This window comes from Peromyscus eremicus, chromosome X, assembly GCF_949786415.1.
Source record: "Peromyscus eremicus chromosome X, PerEre_H2_v1, whole genome shotgun sequence".
Classification (NCBI taxonomy): Eukaryota; Metazoa; Chordata; class Mammalia; order Rodentia; family Cricetidae; genus Peromyscus; species Peromyscus eremicus.
The window spans coordinates 84,384,982-84,404,861 of record NC_081439.1 but is presented as its reverse complement, the minus strand read 5'-3'; the positions used below and the strand labels follow the sequence as shown (position 1 = coordinate 84,404,861).

The window sequence follows — 19,880 nt, the reverse complement described above, 5'->3', positions numbered from 1 at the left end:
CCATAGTCTGGTGAGTAGAACGAGGTCATGCCTGCAGGGATATGTTTTGTTCACAGAAAAAATAGCAAACTCAGCTTTCTTACTGGTGTCAGTTTCACTAATGGGTACTATTATTGTTGTTATTATTATTATTTATTGAAAATAGATTGTTTTCTCATTCTTTATATGTCCTAAAAATCTTATCAAAACGTTAAACTGGAAGCCATAAAATACACTCAAAGGACCTGACGCAGTACCTTGCAGTCAATATGAATGGTGATCATTCTCTCTGCATTCACATGTGCTTTCAACAACGAACCTGAGAACATGGGGATGTAGCTCAGCAGTAGAGTGCATGCTTTATATGTGCGAAGTTCAAGGTTTCCTTTTGCAGCATGTCTCTGCAAAGTTGTCCCAGACTTTATCTTCCTCTATGAGGTTATATATGCATAGCTAATTATTGGATGAAATTTCTAATCTCTCACTGTGACAACAATGTGACGACATTTCCATGGAGACCACCATATTCTGGTGAGTAGAATATGGTCACGCTTCGAGGGATATGTTCGGTTTATAGACAAAAAAGCAAAGCTCTGCTTTCCCGCGGGTGGCAGTTTCTCTAGTGGGTGTGCTTTCTCGGGTGATAACAAGGGTGAAGAGTTCTTGCTTTGAGAGCAAGGAAGGGAGGGCTGGGCAGAACCATTCCTGCTTACTGAACAGGGGAAGCATTGCTGTTGTCATAGAAAACTGGGTTCAATATGGTGACTGTTTCCAATGGCGATCCAGGCGGTGTCCTGGAAAATGAGCATTGTTGGTGTTTGGACTGAGTGAGCTAATGGATTCCTGGAGGTGAGCACTGGAATCTTCCTGAGGGTGGAGAGGCAGGTGGAGGGATCCCATACCCAAGTAGGTTCACCCCCACTTCAAGATTTATAGCCAGTGTGTCTCCAGAAGGAGAGAGACTTGAGACTATTGTGCCTCTTCAGTGTGCTGTTCTGTGCAGGGATGTCCTGGAGCCATTGTCCGGGCTAGGCGTTCTGGGGGAGGAAGCAGGAGGGACACAAGATAGTGTGAGCACACTCTGATCCCAGTTTCCTGTTCTGTGAAAAGGGGATGAGATTGCTCACTCAGGATCGGTGGGACATTAAGTGGTAAAGCCTAAAGGGAAGTCAATGATTACCCTGCATGTCTCAGATGATTATTTCAATATGCAGTTGGTTAGAGGATTTTCTTTTCCGTTTTTAGTAATTTGAGGTTTTATTTGCTTTTGAGACAGCAATTCCCTGTGTCCTATCCTGGCTGAAAACTCTCAGTCATTCTCCTGCCTCAGCTGCCTCCTGTAGGGACTTCAGGTGTGGAACACAGTGTGCTTGGCACCAGTTTGGGATTTTAATTTCCATTTTTGTGATACCCACCCTCCAGGTGGCAATGATCTTTACTCAGAATCCCTGCCATGATGCTCTCTGCACATGGCATTAATATTTCTAATGAATCTCTTATAAAAAGGACAGTCCTATCAATGTCCCCTTGAACAATACACCTGAAACCTTTCCCATTCCTCAATTTCTATTTTCTGCCTGACTTTTGTGAGCTTTTCTGTGAGATTTTAAATTGTAAGGATTCACCATCTCCAGTTCTTCAGTTGTGGTTTTTATTTGGTGTCTTGTCTGTGAAATCTTCACTCAGTCCCAGAGACAAGGATGTTCTTCTGTGTGTTCTCTTTGACATTTATAGGCTTATTTTTTTATATTTTTACTTCTCTAATCTATTTTGAATGATCTTTGCACATGATATGATTTATATTTATGTTTGTGGATATGGATATACACTTGCCTCTGCATTGTTTGCTGAAAGACCATCCTTTCTGCACCAAATTGCCTTTTCTTCTTTGTCCAACACCAGTTCTCCAACATTCCAGGCATGGTACATATGCCAATATTCCCAGTGCCTGAGAGGCTGCAGCAGCAATATTGTCAGTTCTTTTCAGCCCAGACTCTGCACAGGCTTGATGTCAGCATGGGATACATAGGAAAATGTTGGTGCACAGTAGGCAATGGTCTGTAAATGTGTGGGTGTAAGCACGGACAGTAGATTTTGGTCTTATACTTGCCAATGTTGATTCTAATAGCATCCTGGTCCAATTACTGTAGGTTCAAATGGAGTACTCCTATTAGGCAATTCTGTTCTCTAACTCGGCCCCTCTGTGTTGGACTGACCTAGCACCTTGTCACTAACAGATGAAGTTGGACCTGACATTTAATAAAAATCAGAAAATATCACTTTAACAAAGCTTTAATTTTCTGCCAAAGGACTGAGTGTCATCACAAGGCAACTAATGCCTGTAGCTGAGGTTTCTCTGCTTTACCATAGTAGCCTACTTAATATCTCCACCAATGCACTTAAGGAGTGCCTTGATTCATAATTTTCTTCATTCTGTTACTAGACAAACTGCATGCAACTGTTTCCACATTGTGACATGAAATTTGTTCTAACCTAAATCTGTCCCACTCATATTTTCTCACCCATATTTGATTCCGGAATAAACTCTCTTTTCTTCCTTTGGGGTGAGAGCTGCGTTTTTGCATTGACATTTGTAAGTGTGAATTTGTGTATTGGGAGACAACTACTCACCAACACCACAAGAGTTATCTTGAGTGAGAGTAGCAGGAAATGTTAGATAGAAGGATTTATATTGTGGAAGTAAACAGAAAATATTGGATAGCTTTGAGAGGACCGGGAACCTATTTCAATGGGCCCCGACAGTCTCTTCCCTAGGGCATTTATAGAAATGACAAGGGGTGGAGCAAAAGACCTCCCCCAGCACAGCCAAGTGTATACCATCTCAGACACCTGAACTCAGGCCCATGATCCTAATCATCCTCTCTATGCGGACCTGCTGGGTAAAGCCACGAGGAACCTGAAAACGGGCTCCCACAGTGTATACTGTTATACATGTGTGAATATGTCTCTGAAGTTGCCAGGCATAGTTATCACTGAATGTTTAATAATGTGCTCATGTCATTCATTGATTAAGAGCATATTAAGCTCAAGTGTGGTGTGTATTTTTCTCTGTTATTGCTTAGCTAACATCATTACCCCAGTGCCTAAATGATTTCTGTGTGATATAGCAGATACTAATAATATATTCGTGAAAGTTAGTTAAATCTATTATTACTGTGATGGGTTTGATGTGTTATAATTCTACTACTGCCTCTTCATGATGATCTGGTGTTTAATATATTGCTTACTTATTCTCCATAGTTATTTATTCATGTATGGATTTATCTCAGAATGTCTGAGAATACCTAATAAAATTACCCTGGCATACTGGCATTCTGTGTTTTGATGCTCAATTTGTCCCACTATTGGCCAGAGGAGTCCATTAAAGATGCCTGTGGAGCATTTCCTGAGTCTAAACATTGCACTGTCTGAGCCCTTGTATAGAAAGGAATTACTGATGCCCACCTCAAAGAATCATTTTGAGGCCTGAAGAGACAGAAAGCAGACACATGTTGTGTGTGTCAGTAAGTCAAATTTCCCTTGTCTCTTTCATGCGGTCAGTGTGATGACTCTGGCATGGAAGTAGTCCATGAGTACACACAAGAGAGAGCACTTGGCAAGGTAATGGCAAATGAACAAGCTCTCACTTCCATTATGTGTGTACAGTCCTAGGTATCACTGTGTGTGTCCATGGTGATGTGATGAGCTGGGAAGAGGAAAAGCGTCATTGCATACCTTCCACTGATGGAGTCTGCACAGGTAAGGCACCGCCATTCCATCCCTTGGGTTTCATTGTTTTCTCATTCTGGATTCCTAGATTTGATGTGTTTTCTTTCCCCCATGTTACCTTCTAGTCTAAAGGGAACAGTTTATTCTTTGTGCTTTCCCATCCCATAAGCCCATTCTTCTAGCAATTTCAAGCATAGCAGCAATCTTGCAGCCTCTAGGATTTGCCCACTTTTCTCTCTTTTCTAGGTGTGCTTTAACTAACTCATTTTCTTCCCTGACACTGTGACCTTCCTCTAAAGCTCCCTCCCTACCATGTGGCTGCTTATGAACCCTGTGTGTCATCCATGCAGGCTTAATTCAGATGGGACAGCTTTCCTCTTTTTCTGCTCATCTCTTTCCTCAGGGCACCTGAGGAGATTTGCAATTACCTGCCCTGGAACTTTTCAGTTTTTTTCTTTCTCTATTTTCCTCCTTAGGTTTATTTTTTTTTATTCTCTGTGTGTGAGTTTTGCCTGCATAAATGTCTGTGTACCACTTGGGTGCCTGGTAGGCAAAGAGGTCAGAAATGGCATCAGATCCCCTGGAATTGGAGTTGTGCATGGTTTGAGACTCCTGGTGGATGCTGGGAGTCAAACCTGGGTCTTCTGCAGGAACAAGTGCTCTAAAGACATTAGGGTTTCTGTTTTAAACTCTAATTCCATTGTCCTCCAGAAGCTAGAGATATATCTCTGTAGTTAAGAACCCTTGTTCTTGCTGAAGACCCTTGGTCAGTTCTCAGAACCTATATGGAAGATCATAACCAACTGTAACTTCAGTTCCTGGAGATCTGACATCCTCTCCTGACTTCTTCCAGCACAACAATACAAGATCTGTACATGTACGCAGGTGGGCAAAATACCCATACACGTAAAAATTATAAACAAATCTTAACTTTTTATTGTCATCAAATTTCGATTGAGTCTTTTTAAAAATTGTTATTAATAAGCCCAAGAACAGCAAGAGGATTTGCTGTTATTTCTGGAATCAATATGTGCTGTAGGATATGGTTCTACATGCTGTGCATACATGTTGGTCTCATTGGTTGATAAATAAAGCTGTTTTGTAGCTAGAGTTTTCTTGTCTGGCCCACAGTCAGGACAAATCTCTCTCACCCGCCAGTCCCACAGCTGCTCAGACCCAACCAGGTAAACACACAGAGACTTATATTGCTTACAAACTGTATGGCCATAGCAGGCTTCTTGCTAACTGTTCTTATATCTTAAATTAACCCATTTCGATTAATATATAAGTTGCCATACTGTTTGGCCAATGATGAGGCAGAATAAGGTTAGGCAGTATATTCAAACTGAACATGGAGGTGAAGAAGGGTGTAGTTGCAGCAAATGTTGGAAGCTGCCTCTAGGAGAATCAAGATGTGAGAGAACAGGTAATGCCATGAAGCAAAGTGGCCAAACATAGATTAATAGGAATGGGTTGAGTTAAGTTCTAAGAGCTAGCTGGCAAGATGCCTGAGCCATATGCCCTACAGTTTGTAATTAATATAAGCCTCTGTGTGTTTACTTGGGACTGAGAGGCTGCAGGACCAGGCAGGATACAAGAAAACTTATGGCTACAATTGGCACCCAGGTGTAATATCCCTGGCCTGCTAATTGCAGCTCAGTTGCCACCTGCAGAGGCCAGAACTTCCTGTTTCCCCAGACATACACTGTGGCCCCTGTCACCCTGTGCCTTTGTCTTTAAGCCCGTCACTGTGCTACTAAGCCCACATGGACAGGTGAGCTCTTAAAGAGCCACTAGGGCTGTAATGATGGCCCACCCACAAGTTGGGGGCACCAGATGTAGCCAGAAATCCAAGGGAGTCTGCTTAAGGGGTACAGGGAACTTATTAGGATATAAATTGGAGAAATAACTCAGTACACAGAATAAGGCAAAATCATCTGAGAGTCCTGGAAGGCTGATGTCCTGTCCCACGTTCCTCCTGCTGCCTAAGTCAGTCCACACTACCCAAGCCCAGAGGGAGGGGGAGAGCCAGGCATTCATGCCCCTCAGGTCTCAAGCCTGGCCTAGGCCATCCCTAGGTGGAACTGGTAACCACTACAAATATGTCTTGTTGATAATTGTTTTTGTTTCTATAGACAGTGATTTTCTGAGGAATAGCTTTGGCTATCCTGGAAATTACTTTGTAGTCCATGCAAGGCTTGAACTCACAGAAATGCCCACCTGTGCCTCAAAAATGCTGGGATTAAACTCATGCAACATAATTAACTACAAGCTTCAATATATCTTAAAATGTATAATAAGGATGAGATGAACTATTTGCTTGTTTAGGGTTTTTCTCCTCATAGTATAATAACATTTGATTATTTTTAAAAAATGCTTTATGGTCTGACCTGGAAGACTTAGGGAAGTCTGGCTAGGTAGTGTAACATCAGTCACGGGTTCATAATCACTTCTTAGTTCTGAAGTCTCTTTATGAACATGGGGTTTGCTTAGTGCTCTAGTTTATATTTCCACAAAAGGACACACCTTAGCACTCTTTTCGACAAGGCACCATACACTGTAAAGAACACAGTCCTATACCTTTCAATACTTAAGCTTATATCACTTGTAAGGAAATCACCTGCTGTGCTTGTGTTTAGAGTTCGCACACTGATTTTCTATCATTGATTTTCCTGATCTGTGGAGGTTTTTTCAAACAGTGCCAGAGCTGCCAATAGGCTGGCTGGATGTCATTTGATTCACCCACATAGAAATCAATGTGGGTAGATGGGGAGATCTTCAAGTGCTGGATTTGTCACATTTTCTTTCCCACTGAACTTGACAACTGCCAGTCATGAGCATATGCAGGCTGGTATAGAAACCGGCCCCTCAGCCCTGCCAATAGTACAGATCTTGTGCCCCCACAGGGTGCAGATTGCTCAGCTCCTGGCTCCAACTTGCACCACAGCTTCAGAGCAGTTCAAGTACCAGGGCTACTCAATCCTTAACAGGAGCCACTGACAGAGCTCTTCGGTAGGTGCGGGACTCTGTGCTCCTTAACCCTTAATACAAACTGAAATGTAGATAGACTTCTGGAACCCTCCCCAGCCAGGACTTTCATTTTCTCTTTCCTGTCATCTTACAGCCCTTCTCCTTTTTCAGTATCAACCCTCTTGCTCTCTTGACCTCGTTCCTCTTCTTTTGCCCTTCTTTCTTTCCTGAACTCTAGATGTTTCACAGCTGTTGCTTCTTCAGCCGTCCAACAGCTGGTTGCCTTGTCTCTTCTCCTACTTGGCCTTACATCCCCACTGTCAATGCCATTCCCCTGTCCTCTGACTCCCTGTCCCTGTCTCTCTGTCCTCCCCCTCACCTCTGTCTCATGCTCCTTCCCTGAGACACAGTCTTCATAGCCCAGGTGGTCATTGAAACATGACCCTGCTGCTGCTCTCACTGATAGCTGTGATTACAAGGGTGACCCATTACACTTGGTTCTGCTGGTGCTAACTCCATCCCATCAGCTATGGTACTGAACAGAGGTAAGGGAGAATAAAGCAAGAGAGGCCTGTTCTTGTGTCTAATGCTACAACACCAGGTCACACAGCACAGGAGAGCATCTTCCAGTCAAGCCTGAGCAACCTGATTGTAATTGGTACCAACTGCAGCCATCTGGAAGACAATCACAGCCTTGCCTCTCAGCATCAATCATCACTCAGGTTTGTGTTTTGTCCCAGTGCAGTCTTGCCTTTTACCACCAATCACAATCACTGAGGCTTTGCTTTTAAACCAATCACAGCTTGTGTCTGACCACCAGACATACAGTACCCCTCCTAGGCCATCCCAAAAAGGGCTCCCCTCAGGCTTATTGGAAATGATTCCATGCCCTTCTAAGTTTCCCTGAGGCTTGTGATAACACTAAATCTAGTGAAAACAGTTTCACACAGACAGGCTAGAGCCATATCCTAGGACTAGCACAAACCACTTGTGGTCTTAGGACAGTTTTCTCAGGGTGTCTGTGGAGGGTTCGAGACATCTTCTGAAGACAGGTTTAGAACAGACTTAGAGCAGACTTTCAGAAAGAGTTAATGCCAATACCCCTCAAAATATTCCAGTAAGTGGAAAAAGATGGAACATTGCCCAATTCTATGTAAGAGACTACAGTTCCCATATACCTAAACCGCATAAGAATCAAGAAAGAAAGAGAATTACAGACCAATTTACCTTAGACCAAAGATGTAAAAGTACTCCCTAAAATACTCACAAACAAAATCCAATACCATATCAAACAGTTCATCCACCATGATTAAGTAGGCTTCATTGGAGAGATGCAGGCATAGTTCAACATACAAAAAACAGCTAATGTAATCCAATATATAAATAAACTGAAAGAAAAAGACCACATGATCATCTTATGAAATTCTGGAAAATCCTTTGACCGAATTCAACAGCATTTCAGGTTAATTACTGGAGATATTAGGGATGCACGTGCCATTACTAAACAAATTATAGGTAATGTATAGCAAGCCAATAGCCAACATCAAATTAAAGGAAGAGAAACACATAGCAATTCTACTAAAATCAGGAGTAAGAAAAGGTTTCCACTCTTTCCATGTTTGTTGACTATAGTACTTGCATATACACATATATATATATACATATATAAAATATTTATTTAATGATTTCGTGTGTTGAGAAATATACCAGATGACGTGAGAAAAAGGGAACACATGTAACAAACCTTATATTTCAGAAGCTTACAGCGCATGTGGTGAGATACATAAATTACAGAAAGTGACAGCACATTAGGATTTTATGAACAGTTTCCTCAAATTTAGTTTTTAGAATAAATGAAGTGATAAATAGTGTGTGGGAAAGTTATGGAACAAGGTGACCAGACTGTCCAAAATTAGAAAAAAAGTATATTTTTTTTCCTTGAGGCACGGTTTCTCTGTGTAGCTTTGCTCCTGTCCTGGAACTCGCTTATGGAGCCCAGGCTTGCCTCAAACTCACAGAGATCCGCCTGGCTCTGCCTCCCGAGTGCTGGGATTAAAGGCGTGCGCCACCACCGTCTTGCTTTAAGCCGTGAAAGCTAAGGCATGTTTTAAAAGAGAATAGTGGTATGATAAGGAAGGTTTCAGGAAACTTCACATGCTCTCAGATATCCTATCATATTGCTAGTGAGCAAGACATAATTATTTATTCCACATGATAGTGTCAAGTTGAACTAATACTACAACATAAAGTTGAATTAAAATTGATGGGCCTGAATAATTTAAAGTATTATTTATTGTTATCCTGCCTTGTTTTAAATAGCATAAAGGTGGTTTATTATTATTTTTTCCTTTGATTGAAACTAGATTATTTTCTCATCCAATAAATGTGCTAAAAAATCCTATGAAAACCCTAAAGTGGAAGCCGTAAAATATACTCAAAGTAGGTGAAGGAGACCCTTGAGGTCTGTATGAATGGTAGCTCAGTCTCTCTGCATTCATATAGGCTTTAATCAACTGTGTTAAGGCAAGGGGGATGTAGCTCAGCGGCAGAGCGCATATTTTGCATTTGTGAGATCCCGGGTTCGATTCCCGGCATCTCCAATAGTTTTAGTTTTTTTAACTTTTGAATTTTCTTTTTCAGGATGTTTCTGCACAAGGTGTCCTAGACTTTAACTTTTTGTTAGGGGAAATTATGTGCATAGCTAATTATTGGATGAAATTATTGGATGAAATCTGTCACCATGACAACAATGTTCATCTATGACCTTGACTGCTTTTCCATGGAGACCGCCATAGACTAGTGAGTACAATGAGGTCATGCCTCTTGGTATATGTTTTGTTCACAGAAAAAAAAAAACAACAACCAAACTCAGCTTTGTTGCTGGTAGCAGTGTCTCTAATGGGTACTATTATTTTTATTATAATTATTTTTATTGAAAATAGATTTTCTCATTCTTTATATGTCCTAAAAATCTTATCAAAACCCTAAACTGGAAGCCATAAAATATACTCAAATGTCCTGATGCAGAGCCTTGTAGTCAATATGTACGCTGGATCAGTCTTTCAGCATTTATATGGGCTTTGATCAGCAGTGCTTCGAACGCGGAGGTGTAGCTCAGTGGTAGAGCACATATTTGGCGTATATGAGGTCCCGGGTTCGATTCTCGGCATCTCCTAGTACTTTTAACTTTCATATTTTGCTTTTCAGGATGATTCTGCACAAGGTGCCAGAGACTTTAAATTTTAGCTAATTATTGGTTGAAATTGTTCATCTGTCACCATGACATCAATGTTCATCTATGACTGTGACTACTTTTCCATGGAGACCGCCATAGTCTAGTGAGTTGAACATGGTTGTGCCTGCAGGGATATGTTTTGTTCACAGAAAAAATAGCAAACTCAGCTTTCTTGCTGGTGGCAGTTTCACTAATGGGTACTATTATTGTTATTATTATTTATTGAAAATAGATTGTTTTCTCATTCTTTATATGTCCTAAAAATCTTGTCAAAACCCTGAACTGGAAGCCATAAAATAGCCTGAAAGGACCTGACACAATACCTTGTAGTCAATATGAATGCTGATCATTTTCTCTCTTAAGTGCTTTCATCAATGAAGTAGCTCAGCAGTAGAGTGCATGCTTTGTATGCTTTGTATATGTGAGGTTCTAGGTTCAAGGTTTCCTTTTGCAGCATGTCCCTGCACAAGGTGTCCCAGACTTTAACTTCCTCTATGAGGTTATATATGCAAAGCTATTTATTGGAAGACATTGCTCATCTCTCAGTGACAACAATGTGATGACATTTCCATGGAGACCACCATATTCTGGTGAGTAGAATATGGTCACACTTCGAGGGATATGTTTGGTTTACAGAACAAAACAGCAAAGCTCTGCTTTCCTGCTGGTGGCAGTTTCTCTAGTGGATATGCTTTCTCGGGTGATAACAATGGTGAAGAGTTCTTGCTTTGAGAGGAAGGAAGGGAGGGCTGGGCAGAACCATTCCTGCTTACTGAACAGGGGAAGCATTGCTGTTGTCATAGAAAACTGGGTTCAATATGGTGACTGTTTCCAATGTCTATCCAGGCGGTGTCCTGGAAAATGAGCATTGTTGGTGTTTGGACTGAGTGAGCTAATGGATTCCTGGAGGTGAGCACTGGAATCTTCCTGAGGGTGGAGAGGCAGGTGGAGGGATCCCATACCCAAGTAGGTTCACCCCCACTTCAAGATTTATAGCCAGTGTGTCTCCAGAAGGAGAGAGACTTGAGAATATTGTGCCTCTTCAGTGTGCTGTTCTGTGCAGGGGTGTCCTGGAGCCATTGTCCGGGCTAGGCGTTCTGGGGGAGGAAGCAGGAGGGACACAAGATAGTGTGAGCACACTCTGATCCCAGTTTCCTGTTCTGTGAAAAGGGGATGAGATTGCTCACTCAGGATCGGTGGGACATTAAGTGGTAAAGCCTAAAGAGAAGTCAATGATTACCCAGCATGTCTCAGATGATTATTTCAATATGCAGTTGGTTAGAGGATTTTCTTTTTTGTTTTTAGTAATTTGAGGTTTTATTTGCTTTTGAGAAAACAATTCACTGTTTCCTATCCTGGTTGAGAACTCTCAGTCATTCTCCTGCCTCAGCTGCCTCCTGTAGGGACTTCAGGTGTGGAACACAGTATACTTGGCACCAGTTTGGGATTTTAATTTCCATTTTTGTGATACCCACCCTCCAGGTGGCAATGATCTTTACTCAGAATCCCTGCCATGATGCTCTCTGCATATGGCACTAATATTTCTAATGAATCTCTTATAAAAAGGACAGTTCTATCAATGTCCCCTTGAACAACATACCTGAAACCTTTCCCATTTCTCAATTTCTATTTCCTGCCTGACTTTTGTGAGCTTTTCTGTATGATTCATAGAAATTCTTTATTGAATATATGTTTTTCTAACTTTTCTCCTAGCCATAGAGTTATCTTCTCAGTTCTCATCCATCCTCTGGAAGAGCAAGAGTTTTTAAATTGTAAGGATTCACCTTTTCCAGTTCTTCAATTATGGTTTTTATTTGGTGTCTTGTCTGTGAAATCTTCACTCAGTCCCAGAGACAAGGATTTTCTTCTGTGTGTTCTCTTTGACATTTATAGGCTTATTTTTATATTTTTAACTTCTCTAATTTATTTTGAGTGGTCTTTGTACATGATATGATTTATATTTATATTTGTGGATATGGATATACACTTGCCTCTGCATTGTTTGCTGAAAGACCATCCTTTCTGCACCAAGATGCCTCTGCATATTTGTCCAACACCAGTTCTCCAACATTCCAGGCATGGTACATATGCCAATATTCCCAGTGCCTGAGAGGCTGCAGCAGCAATATTGTCAGTTCTTTTCAGCCCAGACTCTGCACAGGCTTGATGTCAGCATGGGATACATAGGAAAATATTGGCGCACAGTAGGCAATGGTCTGTAAATGTGTGGGTGTAAGCATGGACAGTAGATTTTGGTCTTTTACTTGCCAATGTTGATTCCAATAGCATGCTGGTCCAATTACTGTAGGTTCAAATGGAGTACTCCTATTAGGCAATTCTGTTCTCTAACTCGGCCCCTCTGTGTTGGACTGACCTAGCACCTTGTCGCTAACAGATGAAGTTGGACCTGACATTTAAAAAAATCAGAAAATATCACTTTAACAAAGCTTTAATTTTCTGCCAAAGGACTGAGTGTTATCATAAGGCAGCTAATGCCTGTAGCTGAGGTTTCTCTGCTTTACCATAGTAGCCTACTTAATATCTCCACCAATGCACTTAAGGAGTGCCTTGATTCATAGTTCTCTTCATTCTCTTACTAGACAAACTGCACGCAACTGTTTCCACATTGTGACATGAAATTTGTTCTAACCTAAATCTGTCCCACTCATATTTTCACACTCATATTTGATTCCAGAATAAACTCTCTTTTCTTCCTTTGAGGTGAGAGCTGTGTTTTTGCATTGACATTTGTAAGTGTGAATTTGTGTATTGGAAGACAACTACTCACCAACACCACAAGAGTTTTCTTGAGTAAGAGTAGCAGGAAATGTTAGATAGAAGGATTTATATTGTGGAGGTAAACAGAAAATATTGGATAGCCTTGAGAGGACCGGGAACCTATTTCAATGGGCCCCGACAGTCTCTTCCCTAGGGCATTTATAGAAATGACAAGGGGTGGAGCAAAAGACCTCCCCCAGCACAGCCAAGTGTATACCATCTCAGACACCTGAACTCAGGCCCATGATCCTAATCATCCTCTCTATGCGGACCTGCTGGGTAAAGCCACGAGGAACCTGAAAATGGGCTCCCAGAGTGTATACTGTTATACTTGTGTGAATATGTCTCTGAAGTTGCCAGGCATAGTTATCACTGAATGTTTAATAATGTGCTCATGTCATTCACAGATTAAGAGCATATTAGGCTCAAGTGTGGTATGTATTTTTCTCCCTGTTATTCCTAGGCCAACATCATTACCCCATGCCTAAATGATTTCTGTGTGCTATAGCAGATACTAATAATATATTCGTGAAAGTTAATTAAGTCTATTATTACTGTGATGAGTTTGATGTGTAATAATTCTACTCCTGCTTCTTCATGATCATCTGGTGTTTAATATATTGCTTACATATTCTCCATAGTTATTTATTCATATATAGATTTATCTCAGAATGTCTCAGAATACCTAATAAAATTGCCCTGTCATATTGGCATTCTGTGTTTTGATGCTCAATTTTTCCCAGTATTGCCCAGAAGAGTCCATTAAAGATGCCTGTGGAGCATTTCCTGAGTCTAAACATTGCACTGTCTGAGCCCTTGTATAGAAAGGAATTACTGATGCCCACCTCAAAGAATCATTTTGAGGCCTGAAGAGACAGAAAGCAGACACATGTTGTGTGTGTCTAGTAAGGCAAATTTCCCTTGCCTCTTTCATGCAGTCAGTGTGATGACTCTGGCATGGAAGTAGTTCATGAGTACACACAAGGGAGAGTACTTGGCAAGGTAATGGCAAATGAACAAGCTCTCACTTCCATTATGTGTACACAGTCCTAGGTATCACCGTGAGTGTCCATGGTGATGGGATGAGCTGGGAAGAGGAAAAGCATCATTGCATACCTTCCACTGATGGAGTCTGCACAGGTAAGGCACCGCCATTCCATCCCTTGGGTTTTATTGTTTTCTCATTCTGGATTCCTAGATTTGATGTGTTTTCTTTCCCCCATGCTACCTTGTAATTTAAAGAGAAGGATTTATTCTCTGTGCTTTTTCATCCCATAAGCCCACTCTTCTAGCAATCTCAAGCATAGCAGCAGTCTTACAGCCTCTAGGATCTGCCCACTTTTCTCTTTTCCAAGGTGTGCTTTCACTAACTCTCTTTTCTTCCCTGACACTGTGACCTTTCTCTAAAGTTCCCTCCCTACCGTGTGGCTGTTTCTGAACCCTGTGTGTCAGCCATGCAGGCTTAATTCAGATGGGACAGCTTTTCTCTTTTTTCTGCTTATCTCTTTCCTTGGTACAGCTGAGATTTGCAATTACCTGCCCTGGAGCTTTTCAGTTTTTTCTTTCTCTGTTTTCCTCCTTAGGTTTATTTATATTATTCTCTATGTGTGAGTGTTTTGCCTGCATAAATGTCTGTGTACCACTTGGGTGCCTGGTAGGCAAAGAGGTCAGAAATGGCATCAGATCCCCTGGAATTGGAGGTGTGCATGGTTGTGAGCCTCCTGGTGGATGCTGGAACCAAACCTGGGTCTTCTGCAGGAACAAGTGCTCTAAAGACTTTAGGGTTTCTCTTTTAAATTCTAATGCCATTGTCCTACAAAAGCTAGAGAGATATCTCTGTAGTTAAGAACCCTTGTTCTTATTGAAGACCCTTGGTCAGTTCTCCATATGGAATGTCACAACCATCTGTAACTTCATTTCCTGTGGATCTGACATCCTCTACTGACCTCTTCCAGCACAACAATACAAGATCTGTACATGTACGCATGCGGGCAAAATACCCACACACATAAAAATTAAAAACAAATCTTAACTTTTTATTGTCATCAAATTTCCATTGAGTCTTTTTAAAAATTATGTTATTAATGAGCCCATTAACCCCAAGAGTATTTGCTGTTATTTTTGGAATCAGTATGTCCTGTGGGATGTGGTTCTATATGCTGTGTATATATGTTGGTCTCATTGGTTGATAAATAAAGTTGTTTGGCCAATGGTGAGGCAGAATAATTTTAGGCAGTATATTCAAACTGAACATGGAGATGAAGAAGAGTGTAGTTGCAGCAAATGCTGGGAGCTGCCTCCTGGAGAATCAAGATGTGAGAGAACAGGTGATGCCATGAAGCCAAGTGGCCAAACATAGGTTAATAGGAATGGGTTGAGTTAAGTTCTAAGAGCTAGCTGGCAAGATGCCTGAGCCATATGCCATACAGTCTGTAATTAATATAAGCCTCTGTGTGTTTACTTGGGACTGAGAGGCTGCAGGACCAGGCGGGATACAAGAAAACTTGTGGCTACAATTGGCACCCAGGTGTAATATCCCTGGCCTGCTAATTGCAGCTCAGTTGCCACCTGCAGAGGCCAGAACTTCCTGTTTCCCCAGACATACACTGTGGTCCCTGTCACCTTGTGCCTGTGTCTTTAAGCCCGTCAATGTGCTCCCAAGCCCACATGGACAGGTGAGCTCTTAAAGAGCCACTAGGGCTGTAATGATGGCCCACCCACACATTGGAGGCACCAGATGTAGCCAGAAATCCAAGGGAGTCTGCTTAAGGGGTACAGGGAATTTATTAGGATATAAATTGGAGAGAACAACTCACTAAACAGAATAAGGCAAAATCATCTCAGAGTCCTGGAAGGCTGATGTCCTGTCCCACGCTCCTCCTGCTGCCTAAGTCAGTCCACACCATGCAAGCCCAGAGAGAGGGGGAGAACCAGGCATTCATGCCCCTCAGGTCTTAGCCTGTCTGAGGTCATTCCTAGGTGTAACAGGTAACCACTACAAATATGTCTTTTTTGATAATTGTTTTTGTTTCTATAGACAGTGATTTTCTGAGGAATAACCTTGACTATCCTGGAAACTATTCTGTAGTCCATGCAAGGCTTGAACTCATCTCTGCCTCCCAAGTGCTCGGATTAAACTCATGCACCATAATTAATGACAGGCTTCATTCAATATGTCTTAAAATATATCATAAGAATGAGATGATTTATTTGCTTGTTTAGGGTTTTTCTCCTCATAGTTTAAAAACATTTGATTATTTTAAAAAAATGCATATGGTCTGACCTGGAAGAGTTAGGGAAATCTGGTCCGGTAGTGTGACATCAGTCATGGTTGATAATCTCTTCATAGTTCTTAAGTCTTTTTATTAACATGGGTTAGCTTAGTGCTCTAGTTTGTATTTCCACAAAAGGATACACCTTATCACTCTTTTCGCCAGGGCCCCATACACTGTAAAGAACACAGTTGTAAACCATTTAATACTTAAGCTTATATCACATGTAAGGATATCCCCTGCTGTGTTTGTGTTCAGAGTTCGCACACTGATTTTCTATTGTTGATTTTCCTGATCTATGGAGGTTTTTTCAAACAGTGGCAGAGCTGCCAATAGGCTGGCTGGATGTCATTTGATTCACCCACATAGAAATCAATGTGGGTAGAGGGGAGATCTTCAAGTGCTGGATTTGTCACATTTTCTTGCCCACTGAACTTGACAACTGCCAGTCATGAGCATATGCAGGCTGGTATAGAAACAGGACCCTCAGCCCTGCCAATAGTACAGATCTTGTGGCCCCACCGGGTGCAGATTGCTCAGTTCCTGGCTCCAACTTGCACCACAGCTTCAGAGCAGTCCAAGTACCAGGGCTACTCAATCCTTAACAGGAGCCACTGACAGAGCTCTTCGGTAGGTCGGGACTCTGTGCTCCTTAACCCTTAATACAAACTGAAATGTAGATAGACTTCTGGAACCCTCCCCAGCAAGGACTTTCATTTTCTCTTTCCTGTCATCTTACAGCCCTTCTCCTTCTTCAGTATCAACCCTCTTGCTCTCTTGACCTCGTTCCTCTTCTTTTGCCCTTCTTTCTTTCCTGAACTCTAGATGTTTCACAGCTGTTGCTTCTTCAGCCGTCCGACAGCTGGTTGCCTTGTCTCTTCTCCTACTTGGCCTTACATCCCCACTGTCAATGCCATTCCCCTGTCCTCTGACTCCCTGTCCTTGTCTCTCTGTCCTCCCCCTCACCTCTGTCTCATGCTCCTTCCCTGAGACACAGTCTTCATAGCCCAGGTGGTCATTGAAACATGACCCTGCTGCTGCCCTCGCTGAGAGCTGTGATTACAAGGGTGACCCATTACACTTGGTTCTGCTGGTGCTAACTCCATCCCATCAGCTATGGTACTGAACAGAGGTAAGGGAGGACAAAGCAAGAGAGGCCTGTTCTTGTGTCTAATGCTACAACACCAGGTCACACAGCACAGGAGAGCATCTTCCAGTCAAGCCTGAGCAACCTGATTGTAATTGATACCAACTACAACCATCTGGAAGACAATCACAGCCTTGCCTCTCAGCATCAATCAGCATCACTCAGGTTTGTATTTTGTCCCAGTGCAGTCTTGCCTTTTACCACCAATCACAATCACTGAGGCTTTGCTTTTAAACCAATCACAGCTTGTGTCTGACCACCAGACATACAGTACCTCTCCTAGGCCATCCCAAAAAGGGCTCCCCTCAGGCTTATTGGAAATGATTCCATGCCCTTCTAAGTTTCCTTGAGGCTTGTGATAACACTAAATCTAGTGAAAACAGATTCACACAGACAGGCTAGAGCCATATCCTAGGACTAGCACAAACCAGTTGTGGTCTTAGGACAGTTTTCTCAGGGTGTCTGTGGATGGTTGGAGACATCTTCTGAAGACAGGTTTAGAACAGACTTAGAGCAGACTTTCAGAAAGAGTTAATGCCAATACCCCTCAAAATATTCCAGTAAGTAGAAAAAGATGGAACACTGCCCAATTCTATGTAAGAGACTACAGTTCCCATATACCTAAACCGCATAAGAATCAAGAATGAAAGAGAAATACAGACCAATTTACCTTAGACCAAAGATGTAAAAGTACTCACTAAAATACTCACAAACAAAATCAAATATCATATCAAACAGTTCATCCACCATGATTAAGTAGGCTTCATTGGAGAGATGCAGGCATAGTTCAACATACAAAAAACAGCTAATGTAATCCAATATATAAATAAACTCAGAGAAAAAGACCACATGATTATCTTGCATGTGCCATAACTAAACAAATTATAGGTAATGTATAGCAAGCCAATAGCCAACATCAAATTAAAGGAAGAGAAATACACAGCAATACTACTAAAATCAGGAGTAAGAAAAGGTTTCCACTCTTTCCATGTTTGTTGACTATAGTACTTGCATATACACATATATATATACATATATACATATATAAAATATTTATTTAATGATTTCGTGTGTTGAGAAATATACCAGATGACGTGAGAAAAAGGGAACACATGTAACAAACCTCTCATTTCAGAAGCTTACAGCGCATGTGGTGAGATACATAAATTACAGAAAGTGACAGCACATTAGGATTTTATGAACAGTTTCCTCAAATTTAGTTTTTAGAATAAATGAAGTGATAAATAGTGTGTGGGAAAGTTATGGAACAAGATGATCAGACTGTCCAAAATTAGAAAAAAAGTATATTTTTTTTTCTTGAGGCAGGGTTTCTCTGTGTAGCTTTGCTCCTGTCCTGGAACTCGCTTATGGAGCCCAGGCTGGCCTCAAACTCACAGAGATCCACCTGGCTCTGCCTCCCGAATGCTGGGATTAAAGGCGTGCGCCACCACCGCCTGGCTTTAAGCCATGAAAGCTAAGGCATGTTTTAAAAGAGAATAGAGGTATGATAAGGAAGGTTTCAGGAAACTTCACATGCTCTCAGATATGCTATCATATTGCTAGTGAGCAAGACATAATTATTTATTCCACATGATAGTGTCAAGTTGAACTAATACTACAACATAAAGTTGAATTAAAATTGATGGGCCTGAATAAAGTATTATTTATTGTTATCCTGCCTTGTTTTAAATAGCATAAAGGTGGTTTATTATTATTTTTTCCTTTGATTGAAACTAGATTATTTTCTCATCCAATAAATGTGCTAAAAAATCCTATGAAAACCCTAAAGTGGAAGCCGTAAAATATACTCAAAGTAGGTGAAGGAGACCCTTGAGGTCTGTATGAATGGTAGCTCAGTCTCTCTGCATTCATATAGGCTTTAATCAACTGTGTTAAGGCAAGGGGGATGTAGCTCAGCGGCAGAGCGCATATTTTGCATTTGTGAGGTCCCGGGTTCGATTCCCGGCATCTCCAACAGTTTTTGTTATTTTAACTTTTGAATTTTCTTTTTCAGGATGTTTCTGCACAAGGTGTCCTAGACTTTAACTTTTTGTTAGGGGAAATTATGTGCATAGCTAATTATTGGATGAAATTATTGGATGAAATCTGTCACCATGACAACAATGTTCATCTATGACCTTGACTACTTTTCCATGGAGACTGCCATAGATTAGTGAGTACAATGAGGTCATGCCTCTTGGTATATGTTTTGTTCACAGAAAAAAAAAAAAACAACAACAACCAAACTCAGCTTTGTTGCTGGTAGCAGTGTCTCTAATGGGTACTATTATTTTTATTATAATTATTTTTATTGAAAATAGATTTTCTCATTCTTTATATGTCCTAAAAATCTTATCAAAACCCTAAACTGGAAGCCGTAAAATATACTCAAATGTCCTGATGCAGAGCCTTGTAGTCAATATGTACGCTGGATCAGTCTTTCAGCATTTATAAGGGCTTTGATCAGCAGTGCTTCGAACGCGGAGGTGTAGCTCAGTGGTAGAGCACATATTTGGCGTATATGAGGTCCCGGGTTCGATTCTCAGCATCTCCTAGTACTTTTAACTTTCATATTTTGCTTTTCAGGATGATTCTGCACAAGGTGCCAGAGACTTTAAATTTTAGCTAATTATTGGTTGAAATTGTTCATCTGTCACCATGACATCAATGTTCATCTATGACTGTGACTACTTTTCCATGGAGACCGCCATAGTCTAGTGAGTTGAACATGGTTGTGCCTGCAGGGATATGTTTTATTCACAGAAAAAAT

General features: G+C 41.3%; 4 non-coding genes across 4 annotated transcripts; all 4 read left to right on the top strand.

Moving 5' to 3' along the window:
• Window positions 1-9,206: 9,206 nt before the first annotated feature.
• Window positions 9,207-9,278, top strand: Trnaa-ugc (transfer RNA alanine (anticodon UGC)). Its single transcript has one exon. It is a non-coding gene; the product is annotated as a tRNA-Ala (tRNA).
• A 503-nt stretch (window positions 9,279-9,781) lies between these two features.
• Window positions 9,782-9,853, top strand: Trnaa-ggc (transfer RNA alanine (anticodon GGC)). Its single transcript has one exon. It is a non-coding gene; the product is annotated as a tRNA-Ala (tRNA).
• A 9,159-nt stretch (window positions 9,854-19,012) lies between these two features.
• Window positions 19,013-19,084, top strand: Trnaa-ugc (transfer RNA alanine (anticodon UGC)). Its single transcript has one exon. It is a non-coding gene; the product is annotated as a tRNA-Ala (tRNA).
• Window positions 19,085-19,592: 508 nt separating this feature from the next.
• Window positions 19,593-19,664, top strand: Trnaa-ggc (transfer RNA alanine (anticodon GGC)). The gene has a single exon. It is a non-coding gene; the product is annotated as a tRNA-Ala (tRNA).
• Window positions 19,665-19,880: the final 216 nt, after the last annotated feature.